The sequence below is a fragment of the Molossus molossus genome, unplaced genomic scaffold (assembly GCF_014108415.1).
Source record: "Molossus molossus isolate mMolMol1 unplaced genomic scaffold, mMolMol1.p scaffold_m16_p_13, whole genome shotgun sequence".
In the NCBI taxonomy this organism is placed as follows: Eukaryota; Metazoa; Chordata; class Mammalia; order Chiroptera; family Molossidae; genus Molossus; species Molossus molossus.
In genome coordinates this window covers 39724122-39740019 of record NW_023425348.1, presented here as the reverse complement: position 1 = coordinate 39740019, position 15898 = coordinate 39724122, and positions in this window count along the sequence as shown.

Sequence of the window (15898 nt, the reverse complement as noted above, 5' to 3'; positions counted from 1 at the left end):
TTTATATAAACTCTGGGCTCATCTTACTTAGAGTCAAAAGTCCAAATGCACCGCCCTGACTGTGCTGTGTTTCTACATTTATCCACAAGCAGAGAACACTATCAGCTTTGTAGGACTTTTATCGTGGGCCTGAACCCTGCACAGCCATTTACTAGCTTTATGACCTTAGAGAAGTTGCTTAGCTTCTTTGTGCCATAATTTTTTCATTGGATTAAGGTAAAAATGAAGTTTATTATGCACAAAGTACTATTTTCCCATCATGCCCCTGTATTTTGCTTTTGATTTTCTTTCCCTTCTCCAAAGATAAAATGAGTTCACAACTGAAATTGAAGACAGTGGTTACACGGCCTGTCATACACTGCGGTTGGGAATTACTGGGACATGTTCCTGAAGAAGGTTGTATTATTCTTGAGGGAGTTGGCTGTGAAGTCACTTTCTTAGCAGTAACTAAGGAGGTGGGAACAGAAAATCTTCCTTTGACAGTCTGTGAATTCTGCTTTCTTCTCTCTATCCTGTGGCCTCTATTGATCCTCTGCCTGCTCCACTGGGCTTAACCTGCAACTCCAGTTACATCTCTCAAGTCTCAAACTTATCTTCCCCTGTCCCTCCCTCCCCCACCCTCCACCTCCAGGCTGAGTCAGGTGACTCCTGTGGTTCCACTACTTGAATACTTATTGCACTTATGGGACTTTACTTCCTCCCAAACAAAAACAAGCCTTTTGGCTTCCCAGAAAAGCGCAGTGAGGGACAAGACAAAGTCTATCCTGTTTACCATCCTGCCTTAGCACAGAGCACAGGTTCAGCAAATGGTATACATTAAAAAATAACCACAGCGATCAAACAAGTGAATTTAAGTAACTTGTCCAAGTTAATTACTAGCAACTAATCTGAATTCGAAGCCCATGTGCTTTCCACTAAGCCTCATTAGCTCCTAACAAATTTGCTAGATTATACCGGTATGTTTGCCTTTCACCAATCAACTACCCTATTAACAAAGCCACACTTATTTATTGACTTTTATGATTACTCTTGGAACGGTTTTAAGCTCTGTTTTATTCTTAGAGGCAAAGTTAAGGAAAGCTTTCAGTTCAGTTCATTTGAACAAAATCAATACCCTTCAGATGAACCTGGCATTGTGTTTATGCTTATTCCCGAGGGGCCTGCAATCGAATGGAAGAGTGTGACATGCTAATAGATATTTTTCAACATGATAATGCTATAATAGAGGAAGACATGAAATCCATACCATTCACATGAAAACACTAATGAAAAGGATTTTTTAAAACTACAAAACTTTAATTAGATCATTATTGGCATGATGGGATTGAAGTATAAACCAGATGAATAATTCAGAATGTATGCATGACCTTCCCTCTTGGGACCATTAACCTGCATTTAGTATTCAGACATAATGAAGTCAGGCAATCTTACATATTTCAGATACTCATGAAAGAAAGTTAAAAAGCATTTTTTTGGTGGGGGGGGGGGCGGTGTGGTGACAAATATTTTGTATGGGCACAACTGGTCCATCTTTATCTCATAAATTTCCTGAGAAACTTTCTAAGTTTTAAGACAAACGATGAAGTGCTCATTTGTGGCACCCATTTTTAAACATAAGGAGTTTCATTACACCTTTCTGCGGTTTAGTAAATTCAGAGTGTCTGCTCTGTAAGGGTCCTTTGGCAGCTGCAGTTCTAACAGACTGGGATGGGCAGGAGCTGGGTCAGGCTCTGGTGTTTTACCCCTTTCTACAAACCTCAAGGACTCAGCCTTGTAAAAAAAAATTTTAACTACTTCTACCTTCTTTAAGAGATAGTGCAATGCATTGGAAAAAAAGATAGGCTCTAGAATCAGACATATCTGCGTTTAAATCTCAATTCTGACAGTTCCTAACTCATCTTGGCATCATATATGTCTTTGATATTGGGTTTCCTTCCTCTTCACGTGAGGCTGTATAAAAATGAGATGACGTGTAAGTTTCTTAATCATTGTAAACGTTGCAAAATGTTAACTACCTCCTAGCTGGGTGTTCACAATCACAACAGTCCACATGTGCTGTGCAATAACGTAGATGAATAACAATGGAACAACTATTGTTGTATAAGAAGGTGGCACCTCCACAAAAAGAGAGCCTAAAACACCAATCAGGAAGAATATATGTACCCCCATGTTCATAGCAGCACTATTTACAATAGCTAAGATCTGGAAACAGCCCAAGTGTCCATCAGTAGACAAATGAATAAAAAAGCTGTGGTACATACACACAATGGAGTACTATGCAGCTGTAAGAAAGAAAGATCTCTTATCCTTTGAGACGACATAGAGGGACCTGGAAGGTATTATCCTAAGTGAAATAAGCCAAGCCAAAAAAGACAAATACCACATGATCTCACTTATATACGAAATATAATTAACATAACAGTCTGAGGAATACGGTAGACCCAGAAACATGGAAGTAGGGCACAGACTGACATCCCTCAGAAGAACGGTTGGGGGGGGGGTGGGAAGAGATAAACCACAGAACTTATATGCATGTATGCATGACCAATGGACATGGATAACAAAGCCGACGATGGGGCAGGGGGGCTGGGGAGGGGGTGCCAATGGGGTAAAAAAGGAGAAACATTGGTAACCAAAAAAAATTAAAAATTAAAAAAAAAAAAGTAATTTACAAAAAATAAATTAAAAAAAAATAGAGAGAGGACATGAACCCTAGAAGAAAGAGCTGTTATTCATAGCCAGTTGATCATTATTTTTAAATGGCACTTTAAAGCAAAAGGACAACTTCGTGTCCTTTATTTTTTAAAAATATTTTTTATTGATTTTGAGAGAGATAGAGAGAGACATCAGTGTGAGAGCAACATTAATCGGCTGCCTCCTGCCCGGATTCAAGCCCCCCTCCTGAACATGTGCCCTGACTGTAAATCAAACCAGCAACCTCTCGGTGTACAGGTCGATGCCCAACCAACTGAGCCACGCTGGCCAACGCTACCCTTCCAAGAGCATACAGGAGCATTGTTTTACAGGTCCACTCAATGGTTATTTAATTCTCTATGGGATCATAATTTTTATTGTTTTGATATGTACTATGGATTAAACCCAAACTCTGTGAAATTATTTGTTAATTTGTCACTTTTTTTCCAGCAGAAAAAGATGTTACAGTTTTGTTGCTCTTTAGGACACTCACCAGTTTTATATTTGAATTTAGCCATCTTATTCTAACATTTATTTCCGTGATGTCTATAAATAGTCAGTTCTGCAACTACGCTTTGAACCAACATTATTATATGCTCATTTCCTTATTAGTGAATACATCTTTGGCATCTGTTCACTTATATTTGAATGAATCTTTTTTAAAACTGTACTGAATATTGTACATTGGCACTTTCAAATGCTTTCATGGTTATAGTCTCTGGTTTGTGGCTTCTGAGTCCATTCCTGTACTCTCTTCTGTCATATTTCTATTTTTTCATGTTGAGTTGGTCTGCTTGATTTCTGCTTGTTTGTTTGTTTTAAGAAATTCTGTCTTTAATGTATAAGCCTAAGCCAAAATTATCCATCCTTGAGAAAAAACTAAATAAGACACATTGGCCATTCAAATCCAAATCAAGCTTTCAGTAGGTAACCTACAGCTCCTCCCGGAGATCTCCGGGGTGAGAGACACCAGTTACTACAGGCTGCCAGTCTCTAGAAACAGCTGGCTCAAGACACTTCACAAATCCCTCCTAGAATTTCGTAGGCATGAGAGGAATGTCATTTCCATCGAAAGTGGTAGGATTTTATTGAGCAGCAATGAATATTAGCTTTCTATTTTTTTTCTTTTAATTTGACTTTCTAGGAATTTAGTTCCAAATTTAATAATTAAATGGGATAAGTCCCTCAGTCTCTTAGTATTGGTTTTAAGGGCATGGATTTTAGAAACATGGAAATAAAATGAAACTGGGTTTGAATTATTAATTGTATCACAAGGTAACAAAATATCAGATAAACTGTTCTTAGTGTTAGCATTTGCTCCTGAAGACATGGATTTTATTGTCCTCACTTTGGGGTGAGGGTTAATTGAGATGATGTCTGTAAGATCACATAGCTGGGTGCCCTTCACTTAGTAGGTGTTCTCCACTTATCATTCTGCCTTGTCTGCCGTTCTTCTCAAATTGTTTTTGAATAGAACCTCTGCTACTTCCTATAATAATACCTAGGGTTATTGAGTGTGCATTTTCTGCCAGGCATTAAACTTAGATGTAATAAGTTTATTTTAAAATGCAAATATGGTGTCATTTATAAAAATGAAGAAAAAACACATTTTTAATTAAAAATGGATATGGATGGTTTATATACAATGCCTGAATGGGCTGAGTAAACAAATTCATGAATTGTTTTGGCTGCATTTCTATAGAAAAGTCATAACATTTTTCACATTGATTTTTCTTACCATATCCAAAAGTTAGCATTCCATTTTCAGCATAAATATATCCACATGCATATGAATTATTCTACATCCTCATTTTCTCTCATGCTTTCAGATCTTTAAATACTCTAACTAGAATAACTCACAATTATAGACTATAATCCAAAGAATTTCCAACTCAGGCGTTCCAATATACACTGGGTTATGGTGACTTTTCAGTGACATGATGGAGTGGATTTGAATTCTGCCTCCATCATCAATTCACCAAGTGATCTGGGCAAATTATACAAGCTCTGTGACTAATGAGGCCCCCATGAAACCAGAATGTACAATTTGTGGTAAGGCTGCTATGAAGAGTGTATGAGAAACCAGGTAAAGTGTTAGCACATGGGAACTCTTCAAAAATGTCAGATTTAAAAAATATATACACACACTACTCTTATTACTCTTATAATACTGTCCTTCTTTTGATGGTTATTTGGTGAATTATGGTTCACTCAATTTCTGCTGGCTAGTACAATGCAACCATTGCAGGCTATGATGGTTGGGCTCCTTTTGGATGCTTTTTTCTGGGTTCAGAGTGGATGTTTTCATACTCTACTCGCCTCTAGAAGTAATAACATATTTCCAGAACTTTTGATAGAAAATTTATTAATATTAAATGTGTTCCATTTAAATAAAATTTATGCAAGCACTATTAATTGTTTAAACTTGATATTTTCTTAGAGCAAAAGTTGTGGGCCTAGTATAAATTCTAAGGTATAGTTAGGTATCTTTAACTAGTTCCTACTTGTGTATCAAATAAAACTGAATAGATTTTATAGTAAAAATGTGTTTGTTTGTTTTTCCTTTTCACAACTCTGAGCTAAGCTTCTGTGAGAGACTTTCACCTCTCAGTTGCCTATACTTTTAGTAGCAAAAATGTCCGCCCACTGATTAGGATCACCTATAAGCATCTGCTGAGGGAATTGTAGGCAGCTGTGTTTTTTTCTCAGAACATGGTTGGAGTAGTTATTAAATTTCAACTCTAAGCACAAGAACTTTTAATCCCTGGAACACTCAAAGAGATTCAGAGGCCTTTTCATCATCCAGTGTTGAATCAGAGTAAATCTGCTAAGCATTTTCTCTTTAAGTTACTCCTCACATGTACTTCTCTAAAGACACACCTTCACCTGATTTGGGTAAATGGCCTAAGAAAACTTATGATGTTTTTGGCCTGGACAGTATGTATCCAGGATGGCTGAGTAAGCTCTTACTAGATGTGACTATCCCTAAGGGCATTATTTATAATAGGTAAAACAGAGAGTCAATCCCAATACCGACTGATAAATGGACAAATCGTGGCGTATCAAAACAATGATAGCATTCGGCCATATGAAGACATAGACACAGGTTGCAATGTGAATACGCCTCAAAAACGTTATGCTAAGTGAAAAAGTCAGATGAAACAGGCAATATATTCTACTTACTACACGAAGCAGCCAGATGACGCGATAGAGAGGGAATGTGGACGAGAAGTGGCCGGGCTGTGGCAGGGGACAAAGACTGGCTGCGATGGGCAGGAGAGATCTCTTTGGGGTGCGAGACAGGTCCCCAAACTGGAATGTGGTGATGGTTTCACAAATGTATAAACTTACTAAAAATCACTGAATTGTGCATTTTCAAAACTTGAACTATATCATAGGCAATTACCTCAAAAATATTAAAGATAAACATGTTGGAATTACAGAACGGAAGAAAATGGTATCTGAGATAAAAGAAAAATAACTGGACAGGCTTAACTTAAAAATAAATATGAAGGAGAAAGGCTTGATAAACATAATCAATGGAAACTAATTTGAATAGAAAAGATATTGAAAAATAATACTAGTATCTTCGAGATCTATGGGATGGTAACAAAGGTTGACCATAATATAATTGGCCTTTAGAGGACAAAGATTGACAGAATGAGGCAGAAAAAATCTGAACCTGTATTAGTTGAAAATCTTCCAAATTTAATGAAAGACAAAACTTTAAATTATAAAAGCTCAGCAAAAACCAAGCAGGGATAAGTACAACGCAACCATACCTACACTATCATAATGATGTTCCCATAAATCAAAAAGGAAACCTTGAGCGCCGGAAAAATAATACTACGTATAAGGAAACAACAGTTCGAATGACTTTTTACTTCAGAGCAGTCTATCAGTATTTTTCACAAGCAGAAAGGAAAACAAAATATATCATCATTAACAACTACAATAAACTCCTCACCCAGAATTCTATCATATGAAGTTTATCTATCAATGAACTTCTCCCCCAGAATATTATCTATATCCAACAAGAATATTCAAGAATGAAGACAAAATCAGGACATATTCAGATACTGGCCAATTCACCATGTAAGAAAGCCTGAGGAAAATTCTTCAATTTGAAGGAAAATAATAGATGAAACTCAGATGATATCAGATAGAAAAAAATGAAGACCATCAGAAATGATATGTAAGTGGATAGTGTAAAATATTATTTTCTATTAATTTTTTAAAAATACATGCAACTCCTAATGGAGAAGCTAGAACATTGTTTTGTGATGTTCATAATATAAATACATATAATACATAAGAACTACAGTGTGACAAATGGGAAGAATACTAAATGTATCTACATAACTGTAAGTTTTCTACATTTTATGTAAAGTGATTAAAAGTATTTATAAGTAAGCTGATACAGTTAACAATTGTACTGTAATCACTAGTGCAATCGCTAAAAATAAGGCAAAGACATAAATCTAAAAGGGCATAAATAAGTTAAAATAAAATTTTAAACATTTCCTGTCAAAAGGAGGCAGGGAAGGAGGAACACCAGGAAAGCAGCAAATATAATAGTATGATGGTAGAACCAAGTCTACCCACAGTGTTGTTTATTCTACGTATTATTCAAAGCTCAACACTTCAATTAGAAGTGAGGCTTTATCATACTGTATATGTTGTCTACAAGTGATGCACTTGAAATTTAAAGATTCAGGTAAAATCAAAGTAAATTAACGGAAAATATCACACATGCTGTGTATATAAGAAGGCTGGAATGACTATATTATCATCAGATAAAGTAGACTTCAAAACAAAGAATCTATCAAACATGAAATCGGTCACTGCATAATAAGACAATTCGCCAGGAAGATATAATAATTATAAATGGTTATGCACCTAATAAAAGAGTTTCAAAATGTAAGAAACAAAACTAAAAGGAAAAATAAACAACTCTACAACAATATGAGAAGATTTTAACACTCATCTCTTAACAATTGATATGTTAGACAAAAAGTAAAAACTTGAAAAATGAGAATAACACTATGAACTCCTTGGAAGTAATTTATATTTATAGAACACTTTATTCTACACCCACAGAATATACATTTTTTCCCCAGGGTTCATGGTACATTTGCCAAAATAAGCTATATTTATATTTACATTAAAAAAATTAAAACCATGACTACAATGTTCTATAACCAAAGGAATTAAACTAGAAATTAGTAAGAGTAAGCTATTTAGAGTATCATCTTCAAAAATTAAACAACACATTTTTAAGATTTAGATATAGCTGAAATTTTTTTTTAATTTCATAGGCCAAAGAATAAAAATAGATCACAAGAAAAATTAGAAAAAAAAATTGAACCAAATGATAATAAAACAAAGCATTTCAAAATTTGTGTTCCAGCTAAAGAAATGCTTTGAGGGAAAATTTATAGGTTTAAATGTTTAGGATAGAAAAGAAGAGCAATCTAAAACAAATAAGTTAAGCTTCCAACTTAAGAAGGTAGATAAAAAAGAGTACTGTATAGTATACCCCTAAAAGGGAGAAAGAAAGAAAATAATATAAGATATATAAATGAATAGAAAACCAAAAAAACAAAAGTTGGTTCTTTGAAAAGTTGGTTCTTTGGTTCTTTACAGACTTGATAAACTTCTAGTTACACAGATCAAGTAAATAAAAGACATACTATAAATTACCAATATTAGGAATGCCATTTAAAAGATATTTAGTTAATTTATGAATAACATTATACCAGAAAATTACACAGCTGGGATAAAATGTAAATATTTCTTGAAAAACAAAAGTTACTAAAGCTGACTCAAAATAAAACAAAAATCTGCCCTGGCCAGTTTGGCTCAGCGGTTAGAGTATCGGCCTGCGGTCCGGAGAGACCCGGGTTCGGTTCCCGCTAAGGGCATGTACCTTGGTTGCAGTTTGTCCCCGGCCCTGGTTGGTCGTGCGGGTGGCAGCCACTCGATGTGTCCCTTTCACATCGATGTTTCCCTCTCTCTCTCTTCCTCTCTCTCCCTCCCACTCTGTCTGTACAAAAAATGGAAAAATGTCCTCGGGTGAGGACAATAAAAAAAAAAAAAAATAAATAAAACAAAAATCTAAATAGCTCTGTATCTATTAAACAAATTAAACTTGTATCAAAAACCTTTCTACAGCCCTGGCCAGTAAGCTAAGTGGTTAGAGAGTTAGCCCTCAGACTAAAGGATCTCAGGTTTCATTCCTGTCAAAAGCATCCCCAGCCTCTATCAGTGTGGGTGCAGGATGCAAACAATCAATGTGTCTCTCTTACATCGATGGTATTTCTCTCTCTATCCCCCACTTCCTTCCACTCTCTCTAAAAATAAATAAATAAATAAATAAATAAATAAATAAATAAATAAATGGACTAGGGTATTCTTGGTGAGGATTAACAAAAAACAAAACAATACACACAAAAATCCTTTTTACAAAATACTCTCCATGCTCTAACTCTAAAGTATATCAAACATTTCAGGATGAAATAATACAATTCTTTCAGAAAACAGAGGAAGAAGAAATATATCCCAACATATTTTATGAGATCAGCATAACCCTAACACTACAACTAAACAAAGACATCACAAGAATATCTCATAAAAATAAGTGCAAAAATCCTTAGCAAATTAAATCCAATTATGTCTAAATTTGACAATACATCATGATCAAAAAAGGTGTAGTCCAGTGATGCAATGTTTATTCAACACAAACCAGTCAATGTAATTCACCATGTTAAAAGAATAAATGAAAAAAGCTATATCATCATTATAATAGATTCAGACAAACCACTTCACAAAATTCAACACCATTTTTTTAGACTCTCTCAAGCAAGGAGTAGAATAGAACTTTCTCATTCTGACATAGGCATTTAGAAAATCTAAAGCCAAATCTTATTGAATTGTTAAATATCGAACACTTTTCTATTAGGATCAATAACAGGACAAAGCTGCACCTCCTGCCACTTCTTTTCACCATTTTACTGGAGGTTCTAGGCAATGCAACAAGATAGGTAAAATAAACAAAAAAAATCAAAAGCAGAAAGGAAGAAATAAAACTATATTGACTTGTAAATAACCTGGTTGTTTATATGGAACAACCTAAAAATTTTACACAACAACTACTATAATCGATGAGTGAATTTAGCAAGTTGCAGGATACAAGACTAATGTATAAAAATCAATTCTAGTTTTTATATGCTAATATCAAGCAATTAGAAAATTAAAACAAATTTATTTCTAAAAAATGCTTAGGAATAAATTTAACAAAAGAATTTGCGAGACTCCTGTACTGTAAACTATGAAATATTGTGGAAAGAAATTCAAAATATAAACAGATATATACATAAGTTCTGCACCCAATTCTAACAGGGTTGGGGTATTTCCCACACCAACCAGCAATTCTTGTACCCCAGCTGGGTGTCCTACAATTCAACTGAATTCTGACACTATCTACCTAGAGATAGTGTCACATCCCATAGGTTAGGGACTCAGTCCCACAAAACAACCCGCTCTCCCAACCCCAGACACAGGTTGCAGCTCCAGGTTGTTACCCATGCTTCTGATCAATAGACTATAGTCAGGAGTTCCAAGGAGGCTCACAGAAATGAGAGAAACATTTTCCTTACTAGAATAGCAGTTTGTTATAAAAGGATATAACTCAGGAATAGCCAGATGGGATAGATTTCTATAGCAAGGTATGAGGGAAAGGCACAGAGTTTCCAGGCCCTCTCTTAGAGCTCCACTCTCCCCAAATCTTCACATGTTCATCCCCTCCTTTTAGGTTTTAATGGAGGTTTCATTACAGAGACACGGTCGATGAAATCACTGACCGTCGACTACTGAACTCAGTCTTTGTCCCTCCCCTTCCCTGGAGGTGAGGTGGTGAGGCTGAAATTTCCAACCGCTAATTATAAGGTTGGTTTTCTTGACAACCAGCTCCTATCCTCAGCAGTTTTCCAAAAATCATCTCATTAACATAACAGGAAACACCTTTGTAGCTCTCATCACTGATTTCAAAAGTTTTAGGTCTGTGCCACATATAAAAACCAAATATGGATTTCTTATTATAAATCACAATATCACAATACAATATTCATGAACTAAAAGGCTCAGCTTTGTTAAGCTCTCAGTTCTCTAAAGATTCTAGGAGGCTTTTACAAGTTTATGTTAAAATAAGAAACACCTGGAAAATCCAATCAATCTTGAAAAAGATGAACAGAATTGAAAGAATTACACTACCCAACTTTAAGACTTCCTATAAGGCTTCAAGAATCTAGACACTGTGCCCTGGGTATAGTTAGATGGGTCTCATAAACAGAATAGAGTATCCAGAAATAGAGCTACCCTTATAAGATAATTGATTTTGGAGGGGAAAAAAAACCCAAAAACCCAAATCAAACCCCCACCACCACCACCCCCCCCAAAGTGATGTAATGGGAAAGGAAAATCTTGTTAACAAACAGTGCTGGAATCATAGGGTTTTGGTGTGATAGATGACATGAAACCCTACCTGGCACCATACACAGGAATGAATTTAAGAAGAGTCAGACTAAATGTAAAAGATGAAATCATAAAGTTTTGGTGGAAAACAAACTATATTCATGTTACTAGGGTAGGCATTTCTTAGGTCACTGAAAGCAACAACCATAACAGAAAAAATAATAAATTGGACTTCACTGAAATTAAAAACATTTGTTCATCAAAAAAATATCATAAAGAAAATGAATAACAGGCCAGAGACAGGGACAACCATTTGCAAAACAAACCATGAACAAAGAATAGCGACCAAGGTGTGCAAAAACCTCTCTACTCTTAGGCTTTTTCCCAGGACAAATAAGAGTCTATGTTCATAAAAGACTTGGCAAGAATGGGTATCGCTGTTGTATTCCTTACAGCTTAATATCAGCAACAGCCCTGGGAACTTTCAATAGAAGAATGGATAAACCAACTCTGATATATTCATTTAATTGAATACTAATCACAAATGAAATTATTAATACATTCATCGACATGATGAATCTCACATTTTGCTGAGTGAATGAAGCCTTGCATAAGAAAAAGAACATATAGTACTACATGATTCCATTTATAAAAAATTCTACAATAAAAGAAATAATACATGGTGACCCTGTTAAACTATTTCCCTCTGGGCGAGTGGGGTAATGGTAACATTTCATATCTTGATAGGTGTCTAAGTTACTCATGAGTATGTGCTTGTCAATACTCAGTGAATGTGCACTTAATAATTACATATTGCATTGCTTGCAAATTTTACACTGAAAACTAAGCAAATATTGAAGTCTAGTTAATGGTATGCATCCTGAAGTATTTAGGGAGATATGTTGTCATGTTTTAAACTGTGAAATGCATTGAAAGTCAGGTGGAATAATGGACAGAGGAATACACAGATATTTAGGTATGTAATAAAGCAAGTAAATAAAATATTAACGGTAGAATCTAGGCAGTGGTTACATGGGTATTCACTGTAACATTTTTTTCAACAATGATGTGTATTGGAAAGTTTTCAGTTAAACATATTTTGGGGAAAAAAAAAGAAAATGATTGGCTTTCTGAATCTTACAACTCTTGGTTCCAAACAAGACAACAAGTTCTGAAATATTTAGGGAATTAATAACACTGAACACTGAAGACAGTCCCCACTGGTTACTCACCTTCTCCAGAGGGTTTGGTGAGTTCTCTGCTTCCCCGGCCATCCTCACTTCTTCAATACTCTGCAGCATTTGCCCTGACTCTCCTTCACCTTCTACTCCAGGCTTCTTTCCTTCCCCCTCCCTCATGCCACCATTATTTTCTTTGCTGTCTCTTTTTCTTTTCACTCACCCTAAAATGATGTTTCCTCTAGGTTTTGCCATTAGCTCTTTATTTACTCCATTAATAGTTCTCAAAATTGGTCTGAAAAAACCACTACTCTCAGAATTATCTGATTTGTTTTTAAAAGTCCAGACTTATCAACAAACCAGGGAGCACCTGAGTTAGACTCTCCAGGAGCCGGACCTGAGAGTCTGTGGTCAACAAAATCCACAGGTGACCCTGATGCACCTGTCAACAGCTCCCCCTTTAGGAGCTTTCCCTGCGCATGCCCAGTGTCGAGCCCAGCTGCACCTGCTCCTCCTGGAGCTGCTGTTTCCTTGGGGTGGCTCAATGACTCTCTTCCTCTTTTGTAGGTCCACTTTCATTCCTTTAGTCTGTTTCTTTGCTTTTTACCCATAGATGAACATTTTTACATAATGCCATCGTGGTGTCATGCCCTTGCAATGCTCTCACTTGGCTTGACAAGACCTGAACCAGGAGCTCCACACTGGAGTCCCGCGACTGGCTAAGTCTCTTTCCATAGTGTTACACATGTTCCTTCCTTTCAGCGTCTATATTTCAGAAACATTCAGCCACGTACTTTCCCCAGAAGTATCTGACACATTTATGATTAGTTCCCAAAGCAGCAAGTTTGGTTTTGTCCATTCAGAAGAGCTATCATTTTTCAGCTGTGGTAACAAAACAGTTTATATTTATACAACAATGTCATTATTATTATGTTCTGCAGGGAAAGCAACTTTGATATTATAAGTCTAAAGCTCTAATTGGTAAGCCTCCTTCCACATCAAAATAATTGTTCTTAGCAAAATTTTGAAATAATCAGAACTTCTGTAAGAACAACCACCGCAGAACCACTTAATTGTAAGACCCACGAGGCAGGAGCAGTGTCTGTATTGATCACCACGGTGCCCTCAGCACTAGCCTAGAACTTGAGACCCACTCTCGAAATGTGCTATTCATAACAAATCTTCATATAGAAAATATATTACCAACATCACAGGATTTTGTAAAAAAAAATTTATTAGATTGTGATGAAGTTTCTGATACCAGTTCTTGTACCTACATAGTATGTGCTCAATAAATATTAATTTCTGTCTCTTTATATAGCAAGAGGCATAGCTTAGTCTTCCATCAGGACAATTAAATTTGAAAGTGGGATCAGGTGGGGGTGGCCTATTCCAAATGTTACAGGAAGAGAGAGCAGGTTGGAATGGCTTCACCCATTGTCTCTGGTGTTTCAGAGTTACTGTTTCCTTTCATTTTTTTTTTTTTACATTAGTAATAAAAACCACCAAATCAATATCTGGCCTGAAACAGTTTTTTAAATGATGAGTATGTTTACAGGAGTGCATACCCTCCTGTTCCCCCTCAAGCTAGACTTTTGTTTATAACCAAACCAAGAGTGTGAGTTGAGAACAGACCTATATATCTAATTTCTATTATTGTTGGAATCCATAGAGATCAGGGATTGAGTAGTAATGTGGCAAGGAAAATGATGGAATAAAGATTTGCATTAATTCTCTAGACACCAATAACAGAACATTCAGGCTCTCAATCAGGGTCTTTGTTTAACTGCTTACAGGTTAAGAGATGCCTATTAAAGGCTCTTTGATAACTCCTGGCTTTAGCAAGCAGAGTTTCTGTAAACCAATACCAATTGATTTTTGGCAGGTTCAAAGTCCTGAAATTGGAATTTTCATAGAACTGGAAGAAAAAAGAGTTCAGTTCGCCCTCCTAGTTTCCTTTGCTTCATCTTCAGTTTAGTTCAAGTCCACACGCACTAAGCACCTCCCTGTGCAAAGCAATGGGCTAAAGATCAAGAATTCGAAGTGAGAGAAGCATATGCTCTTGTGTGACTGGAGGAGCAGTCTGTACAGGGCTAATCATGCCACCGAGTGGGCTGTGATACTCACGTGTGGACTCTAATGAACAAAATGAACTAACAAGCAAAATAGAGACAGATTCATAAATAGAGAACAGGCTGACAATTGTCAGGGGTGGGGATTGCGAGTCTTGTTGGGCGTGGTGGAAGAATTGAGCAAAAAAGGAAAAAACTCATGGACATGGACATGGACAACAGTGTGGTGATTGCTGGGGGAGGGAATTGGGGGACGTGGAGGAAGGTATAGGGGCATACATGGTCAGGGAAGGAGACTTGACTTGGGATGGTAAACACATGATACAGTGTACAGATGTGTTGTGGAATTGTGCACCTGAAACCTGTGTAATTTTTGTTACCCCAATAAATTCAATAAAAAGGAAAAATAAACACTTCACTTAAATAAAAAAGATTGTGATAGGTGCAGGGATGATAAAGAAGAATAAGAAGCAGAAGGAAGAGGAGGAGGAGGAGGAAGAGAAGAAGAAGGAGGAGGAGAAAGAGAGGAGAAGGAGAGAAGAAGAACACTTATCTCTGAAATACTTCCTCTGGCAGATATTGTTCCAAGTGTTTGACAGGGATTAAACATATACTATGTGGTCATCACAGTACCTTACAGAAAAATGTCATTAATTCCTTCATTTCACAGATGGGAAAACTGAGCGTCAAGTTGTTAAGTAACTTGACTAAGGTCACATAGCTAATAAGCGCTATGCTAGAATTTCAACTCAGACACTGTCTCTAACGCTTTAAATGTTGAGGGGTACAACAGAGGGAAACATTATCTCTTATTGACGATACTCGATAACAGGAAGTGGTATTTGAGCAAGAATTGGGGGCATGCAGTCCTTGTATCTGGACCCACAGAGAGAACTAGAGGTTCTATTGTCCTGAAGTGGACAGGCTATGAAAGGCAGTGGACCCTGCCTGAGCAGAGTCATAAAGTCATAGCTGCATAAAAGTCTGTCATGTGTGCTGGGTATTTGTCATTTGCTCCCCCGGATTCAGTCTCCATCCCTCTCTTCCTTGCTCTGTGCTCTGGAAGATGATTTCTATGTCCCTGTACCTAGTCACTTGGACCCCCGTGCCCTCTGGTTTCCAGTGGTGATTGGCTATTGGGAGACACCAGCATGAGAGCAAAGGGTGAGAAGACAAGAGTCCAAGATTTATTTTCCCTGCTGGTCAAGGATTTAGCAATGGCTGTGATCCTCTACCCAAGTCCACAACTTCTGGCAGGTAACCTCTTTGACACAGCTACAACTCCTGCCAAGTTTTCTACCCAGATGCCTGTAACTTGTCCATTCACCAAGCTCTCTTCAGTGACTCTTTGAGTGTGGTCTTCGTTCCTGCTGTACCTGGTCTGGCAGAGCATCCTGAGGGAACTCTGGGCACCACTGTGTGGAGAATGGACTAGAGGCTGCCCAGCTCCAAGGCAGGGTTGATGTTCATGCACAAAAAGGG